This window comes from Carlito syrichta, unplaced genomic scaffold (assembly GCF_000164805.1).
Source record: "Carlito syrichta isolate Samal-C Ts95f unplaced genomic scaffold, Tarsius_syrichta-2.0.1 Scaffold306978, whole genome shotgun sequence".
Classification (NCBI taxonomy): domain Eukaryota; kingdom Metazoa; phylum Chordata; class Mammalia; order Primates; family Tarsiidae; genus Carlito; species Carlito syrichta.
Window position 1 is genome coordinate 83198 of NW_007251074.1, and position 8593 is coordinate 91790.

General features: G+C 50.2%; 1 non-coding gene across 1 annotated transcript; it reads right to left on the minus strand.

Annotated features, from left to right (window-relative positions):
• Nucleotides 1-5230: 5230 nt before the first annotated feature.
• TRNAQ-UUG lies at nucleotides 5231-5302 on the minus strand. Its single transcript has one exon. It is a non-coding gene; the product is annotated as a tRNA-Gln (tRNA).
• Between the last annotated feature and the right edge of the window lie 3291 nt (nucleotides 5303-8593).

An 8593-nucleotide genomic window follows, 5' to 3' on the forward strand; every position in this document is an offset into this window, starting at 1 on the left:
AATAAATCAAAAAATCAGCTGGGCGTGGTAGCGCGCGCCTATAATTCCAGCTACTCGGAATGTTGGGGCAGAAGGATCGCCGGAGCCCAGTAGGTCAAGGCTGCAGTGGCCGGGAGCAGCCACTGCACTCCAGCCTGGGCGACAGAGTGAGACTCCAACTCAAAAAAAAAAAAGAGAGAAATAGAGCACATATATAGAATAGTGCATACATCATAAATGTGCATGTTTCCCATTGAGGCATTTAACTTGTATGAATGTATTACAATTCCTTGAAAAAGAATTCCAGGTTTTTCCCTTCTGTGTGTTTCAGTTTTGCTTCTTTGTGGTTCACAATGCCAGCTGAGGTTGTCAGTACAGTGAAACCAAACTGGGGGGATAGGAGTAGATTGTCTGCCTTTTTTCTAGATCTTTGAGTTGCATATCAAATCTGGGGCTGATCACACCACATTTGTTTAACCTGCCTGTGAGGTTCACAACAATGTTCTCAGCTCTGTGGTCATCAATGATTTTGCATTTGCCAATGTAACCATGCCTCAGCATCACAGTTAGAAACTGGACGATGACTTTGGAGTACGGCCTAATGAGAACCTGGCGCTAGCCTCTCTTTTCCGCATTTCTGATGCTCTTGTGAGCATCAACCAGGACATTCATATGCACCATCATGGAGGCATGGAAAGATCGTGAAGAGAGGACAGGCAGGGAGAGCACCTGGAGCTATCATAAATGTGCATTTTAGTAATTTTTTTTAGTTGGAGTCTCACTTTGTTGCCCAGGCTTCAGTGCTTTGCCACGCTCACGGCCACCACAGCCTCAACCTGCTGGGCCCAGGTGATCGATCCTTCTGTCTCAGCCTTCCAAGTAGCTGGAACTACAGGTGTGTACCACCACACCTGGATAATTTTTTTTTTTGAGTTGGAGTCTCACTCTGTCACCCAGACTGGAGTGCAGTGGCCGCTCCCGGCCACCGCAGCCTCAACCTGCTGGGTTCCAGTGATCCTTCCGCCTCAGCCTTCCGAGTAGCCGGAATTACAGGCATGTGCTACCACGCCCGGCTGATTTTTTGATTTATTGTAGAGATGAGGTCTTGCTGCCCAGGTGGGTCTCAAACCTGCGGGCTCTGGCAATCCACGCACCTCAGCCTCCCAAAGGTGCGGGATTACAGGCTGAGCCACCGAGCCCAGCTCAGAGTAGATATCTTTAGCTGGTTCTTGATTCTAAGGGGAAAAGTGAAAACCGTTCCAACTTTCATCTCTTACTTTTTTTTTTTGAGTTGGAGTCTCACTCTGTTGACCAGACCGGAGTGCGGCCACCGCAGCCTCGACCTGCTGGGCTCCGGCGATTCTTCCGCCTCAGCCTTCCGAGTAGCCGGAATTACAGGCATGTGCTACCATGCCCTGCTGATTTTTTGATTTATTGTAGAGATGAGGTCTTGCCTGCCCAGGCGGATCTCGAACCTGCGGGCTCAGGCAATCCACTCACCTCAGCCTCCCAAAGGCGCGGGATTACAGACTGAGTCACCGAGCCCGGCTTTTTTTTTTTTTTAATTTATTGTAGAGACCAGATCTCACCAAGTTACCCAGGCTGGTCTCGAACCCCTGGGCTCAGGTAATCCTCTTGCCTCAGCCTCCCAATGTACTGGGAATACAGCCATGAGTCACCACGCCCTGCTCATTTTAATGAATGTTTATACAATGAGCAATCTATGTAACCTTCACCCAAGACTAAGAATAGTACAAATACCCCCAGAAAAATGCTGTGGACCCCATTCCAATCATGGCTCCCTCCCTACCTACCTCAGAGGTATTCCATATCCTGATTTGCATGGTAATTACCTGACTTACATGGTAATTATTTCCTTGCTTTGCTTGGTAGTTTTGTAGTTTACAGCACTAAATAACATACAGGAATTAGTTTAGGAACGTTATTTTTTTGAGACAGGGTCTGGCTATGTTACTCAGGTTGGAGTACAATGGCATGATCACAGCTCACTACAGCATTGACCTCCTGGGCTCAAGTTGATTCTCCTGCTTCAGCCTCCCAACAGCTGGGAGTACAGGCACACCCCACCATGTCTGTCTAATTTTTTTGATTGAATGATTTGTAGAGACAGGTTCTCACTATATTGCCCAAACTCGTTTTGAACTCCTGGGTTCAAGCTATCCTCCTGCCTTGGCTTTCCAAAGTACTGGGATTACAGGCATGAGCCAGTGCACCTGGCTAGTAAGGAACATAATATAAGCAAATTAATATATTATTTATTATTTTGTGTCTGCTTTTTGCTCAATACGTTTAAAAAAAGATTCATCTGGGCATAGTGGCTCATGCCTGTAGTCCCAGCACATTGGGAGGTCGAGGCGGGAGAATGCCTGAGCCCACCCAGGAGTTAGAGACCAGACCAGGCAACATAGCAAGACCTCATCTCTACAAAATAAAACATATAAAAATAAATATTTGAGTTCCTTGCAATTTTTGGCTGTGTTGCCAACAACATTCTTTATTTATTTGATTTATTTATTTTAGAGACGAGGTTTTGTTCTGTTGTCTAGTTGTCTAGGCTGGTCTCAAACTCCTGGGCTGAAGCAATCCTCCCACCTTAGCCTCCCAAAGTGCTGGGTTTATAGGCGTGAGCCACCGTGTCCAACCATTCTTTTTTTTTTTGAGTAGAAGTCTTACTCTGTCACCCAGGCTGGAGGGCAGTGGCACCCTCCCAGCCACCACAGCCTCGACCTGCTGGGCTCAAGCGATCCTTCTGCCTCAGCCTTCCAAGTAGCTGGAACCACAGGCACATGCCACCACACCCAGCTAACTTTTTGATTTATTGTGGAGATGGGGATCTCACCAAGTTGCCCAGGCAGGTCTTGAACTCATGAACTCAGACAACCCTCTCTCCTTAGTCTCCCAAGGAGCTGGGATTATAGGCATGAACCACTGCGCCCAGCCTAACATTCTTACATATGTCTCTAGGCGCATATATGCACACATTTCTGTGAGTATATGGGCAAGATAATTTCAATTAGCAATTTCAGCTAGATCAGGCTGGGCACGGTGGCTCAAGCCTGTAATCCCAGCACTTTGGGAGGCCAAGGTGAGAGGATTTCCTGAGCTCAGGGGTTTGAGACCAGCCAGGGCAACTTGGCGAGACCTCTTCTCTACAATAAATCAAAAAAAATTAGCCAGGTGTGGTGGCGCAAGCCTGTGGTTCCAGCTACTTGGAAGGCTGAGATGGAAAGATCGCATGAGCCAGCAGGTAGAGGCTGCGGTGGCCATTAGCGTGCCACTGCACTCCAGCCTGGGAGTAAGACTCCGACTCAAAAACAAACAAAAAAAGAAATTGCTAGATTATAGCGTAGGTGCATCTCTATTTTTAGTAGTTAACTTCAAACTGTTTTCCACCAATTTACATTCCTGTGAGGGGTCACACGGTTTCATTTTCTTAATGTTCAGCATTGGCATTCTGGTGAGTGTGTAATGAGAGAGCAATGGTATCTGATTGTGGTGTCAATCTGCATTTCTGTGATGACTAATGGTCTTTTGCACTTTTTCGTACATATATTGACTATTTGGGGTTTCCTTTTTTATTTTTTAAGTCTAAGTCTCACTGTTGCCCAGGCTGGAGTGCAGTGGCACACTCATGGCCACCGCAGCTTTGACCTGCTGGGCTCAGGTGATCCTTCTGCCTCAGCCTTCCAAGTAGCTGGAACCACAGGCATGTACAACCCAGGTACTAATTTTTTTGATTTATTGTAGACACGAGGTCTCGCCAAGTTGCCCAGGCTGGTCTTGAACCCATGGACTCAAACAATTAGCTGTGTGTAGTGGTGGGCACCTGTAATTCCAGCTACTGGGAAGGTTGAAGCAGAAGGATCACCTGAGCCCAGCAGGCAGGTCGAGGCTGCGGTGACTGTGAGCATGCCACTGCACTCCAGTCTGGGTGACAGAGTTGAGACTCCGACTCAAAAAAAAAAAGTAGATTCTTCCCTCCACTCCTCTGTCGTGCCATCTTTGCCATAAATCAATTGTCCAAATACATGCGGGGCTGAATCTGGGACTCCTATTCTATTCCATTGCTATGTCTGTTTGTCCTTGCTGAACTATATTAACTCCTATATAGTTGATAAGAAGCTTTACTCTCTGGTAGAGTAAGTCCTCCCACCTCTCATGCGTGGGTTTTTTCGAGGCATCTTACTCATACGCACAGATCCATTCAACCATTTAGGGGGTGGGGTGGGGAGGAGGGGTGCTCAGGGGAGAGATGGGGAGAGAAGCGCAGGATCCTCTGTTTCCATGGCATCCTCTCAAGGGGCAGGAACATATAACAGTGCCAAACACCCTGTAGGGAGATCAGAAATGCGTCAGCAGGCTCCCTTGTCACTTATCCCACAGAGACAAACACCTCTCAAAACCCAGGTACTAATCCAAACACAGCACTCTCCACGCACATCTCTTCCACAGTCTCCTAGAGGAACTCCTTTTCCCTAAGATCACGTGCGCCTGGTCAGCCCCCTAAACACTGATCCTGGGCAGTTCGCCTAGAGAGACACGCTCAACCACGCTGGGGAATCCCTTAGAGATTCCTATGGTAATGCCCCATCGATGGTGAGAAGCCGCCAACACAGACACCCTGACGGGCTGAGACGGGCTGAAGAACCGACACCTTGACTAAGAGACTCAGTCCTCACTGAAAGTCACAACCTCACCGCCTGCGCACCGGACAACAAGACAAAACCCACTAGAGTGGGTCTCCAACCCCCCAAAGACACCCTTCTGGTCCGCAGTCTTGTTATTGCTCATGACCAATGGGAGTCCGGCGGGCGCCGTTGCCCCGCCCCCTGGCTCGGCCGGGACACCTCATTGGCGGCTCCTGAAGCAGTGACGTATCGCTCTCTCCTCGATAGCCAATAAGAAGAGGGATGTTGTCAGCATTTGGGCACCTGCAGTCTGAGCTGTGCACCGCCCCAAGCAGCATCCTCGGGATCCTTCGGGTTCTTTCGGGTGTTTCCCTCCAGGGTAATGTCACGTTCCATCTCCCATCAATACATTTATTTTTCCGCCCGACTCTCGCGCGTGCGCACTGACATCTCAAACGGCGTTGAAACGAAAGCATCTTGGGATGGGACGGGACCCTAAGCCGAGGTCCGACACGTTCAGCGGGGCTACCTCATAGCCCGAGATGGCCGCGGCCGGCAGCGGGCCCCAAAACAGGAATCGTAGAACCAAAAAGACCTTCATGAGGTCCCACCGAGATTTGAACTCGGATCGCTGGATTCAAAGTCCAGAGTGCTAACCATTACACCATGGGACCTGCTGGCTGCTTTAGGCGGCCGGGACTCTTCTCAAGCCACGTGGCGCGCTGGGCAGCATTTCCAAAGCGACAGCGGAGTCCCAGGTCGCTCGGCTGGGCCCTGGGTCCCGGCCGCCGGGGCAGCGGAAGCGAAGCAACCAGGGCTTCTGCGTCCCTTGCCTTCCAGGTCCCAGGGGGTGTCAACTCTTCCCGCCGCTCTTCGAGCACTCCTGCGGGGTCTGGACCCGAGTCCGGGGAACGCGGAAGGGCGGCGGGCTGGGGTCCCGAGAACGCCTGCTCCAGCCCCAGTCCCCGGGCAGGAGGCGTGGCGCACGCAGCCTGGGCTTCATGCTTATTTCCTGATCTCTTTATTTACTTACTTACACTAGGGGTGGGGGGGTGGTTGGTACCCGTGTAAGGAGCCTCTTGGCCAAGCGGGGAGGGAAGCAGACTGGCACGTGGCGGGACAACGGTTCAAACCCCAGACGCCCCCGCCCCCTCCGCGTACGCGCGAACCTGAGACCTGGAAGCGCGCCCCGCTTGGCCGCATCGGTGCAAGCCCTGCTGTGGCTGGAACTACCCGGAGACTCGGGCTTGCGGCGCCTCCACTTCTGTATTACTTAGGAGCCACCAGGTGGGACTGCTGAGATGGCACTCAGACACCCGCTGAGCGAGTACAGTACCCTTAACTTGCGGTTTCAATGAGATCAGTTAAAAAGACATCCCCCCTCCGCCCGCCCCCGGGCTTTCTCTCCTTTTCCAGCGAGAGTGAAACCATGTTTCTGCAGGTCAATCTGACATGCCGTGCGACTCACAGTTTCACCTTTGAGACTTGAGCTACGGAAATACCAAGGCAAGTGCCAACATGTGTGTTCAAGAATGTTCTCAGCTGTGTGCGTGTGTGGTTTCTTGTTTTTTTGAGTCGGAGTCTCACTATTGTTGCCCAGGCTGGGGGGCCGTGGCACGCTGCTCAAGACCACGGCAGCCTCCACCTGCTGGGCTCAGGTGACCCGAAAAAAGAGAAAAGAAATTAATTCCTCAAAAGCTACTGTAGCAATCCGAAAGCACCATAATTATGTTTTTTTGACAATATATAGGAGAGGGTTCCTTCTGTCCAGCATGAGGGTGAAGGTGACTCCACCTCTTACCTGCCTCCTTTCTACTCCCATTCCCCCATCTTTCTCAGCTTGGAAAAACAAAAAACAAGAAACCTTACTGGCTCAAATGAGACCCCCCCAGTGAAATCCCCACTCAGGCATTCCTCAATAACATGAAAGGACCTCTGTCCTCACTTACTGGAATTATGGGTAACTGTGGTGGGGGTTCAGTCTCTCCCATCCCTTCTCCCTCCCCCCCCCCCCCTTTGCTGGTCTTTGGATTCCTCTCTGGGCAGGGGCCAGGACCTGTTTATCTGTGAATGTGGCTAGTACCTTAGTAAACTGTGCTCCTTGACCTACTCCTTTTTTGTTTGTTTGTTTCTTTTTTTTGAGATGGGGTCTTGCTCTGTGGCCCACGCTGGAGTGCAGTGGTACAATCACAGCTCACTGCAGGCACAAACTCTTGGATTTAAGCTTTTCTCCTCCCTCATTCTCCTGAGTAGCTGGGGCTACAGGCATGTGTCACACACCCAGGTACTTTAAAAATATTTTGGAGAGGTGGGTTTTGCTATGTTGCTCGGGCTGGTCTTGAACTCCTGGGTGCAAGTGATCCTTCCGCCTCAGCCTCTCAAAGTGCTGGGATTACAGACACGAGCCACCATGCCTGGCCCAAACCCACTCCTTAGAGGGAACAGGAGAACTCAGTAGAAAGAAACAACATTCCAATTTTATGTTCAGATAGGCTTTATCATCACATTTATTACTTTTTTTTTTGGTAGAGACAGGGTCTTGCTCTGTTGCCCAGGCTGGAGTACAGTGATTCGATCATGACTGCAGCTTCCAACTCTGCCTCCCAAAAAGCTTGGACTACAGGTGAAAGCCACCATGCCTGGCTGATTGTTTAATTTTTTTGTGGAGCTGGGTCTCGCTCTGTTATCCAGACTGGTCTCAAACTCCTGTGCTCAATCAATCCTTCCACCTTGGCCTCCCAAAGTGCTGGGATTACAAGCGTGAGCCACCATGCCCACTAAGTTTTTAATAACAGAAAAAGAGAGACAATCTTTCTTCCCCAGCATGACTAGCTTAACATGAATCTACAGTGCATGACATCCTAAAGATGGCCTAACTCTGAGTCTCCCCAGGTCAGCTACCGAAGCATGGAGGAGTCCCAGGCTCTGCTGGAGGTGTGGTCAGGGTGACTTCAGGCCTGACACTGAGACTGAGGACTGAACTGGGGCAGGGGGGAGTGAGGCCAGGGGTGAAGAAAGACAGCTGAAGTCCAGGATTCAGGACTTTTAGGATATTCTCCCAAGATTTTTTTTTTTTTTTTTGAGTCAGAGTCTCACTCAGTCGCCCAGCCTGGAGTGACACACTTACGGCCACCGCAGCCTCGACCAGCTGGGCTTAGGTGATTCTTCTGCCTCAGTCTTCCAAGTAGCTGGAACTATAGGTATGCACCACCATGCCTGCCTAATTTTTAAGTTTATTATAGAGATGAGGTCTTGCCAAGTTGCCCAGGCCGGTCTCAAATCCATGGGCTCAGACAATCCTCTTGCCTCCACCTCCCAAAGTGCTGGAATTACAGGCATGAGCCACTGTGCCCAGCTTTCCCTGAGATTCTTGTAAGAGTTTTCTGTAAATGGATAGAGGATAGAATAATAGATACAATTGTGCTTTGAGTAGTTAAAATGGAAAGTATTTGCATTTGCTTTCTTGGATTGCTTTGCTTTGCTTTGTCCATTGTGAAGCTTCTCACAATAGATGGGCAATGACCTAGTAACCAGACTTTTATTTTTATTTTTTTTGAGTTGGAGTCTCACTCTGTCGCCCAGACTGGAGTGCAGTGGCCGCTCCCGGCCACCGCAGCCTCGACCTGCTGGGCTCCGGCAATCCTTCCGCCTCAGCCTTCCGAGTAGCCGGAATTACAGGCGCGCGCTACCACGCCCGGCTGATTTTTTAATTTATTTTAGAGATGAGGTCTCGCCAAGTTGCCCAGGCTTGTCTCGAACCCGCGGGCTCAGGCAATCCACCCACCTCAGCCTCCCAAAGGCGCGGGATTACAGGCTGACCCACCGAGCCCGGCGTAACCAGACTTTTAAATGTTAACCATTCTAGTGGGTGTGTAGTGACCTATTATGGTTTTTTGTTGTTGTTGTTTTTGTTGTTTTGAGTTGGAGTCTCACTCTGTCACCCAGACTGGAGTGCAGTGGCCGCT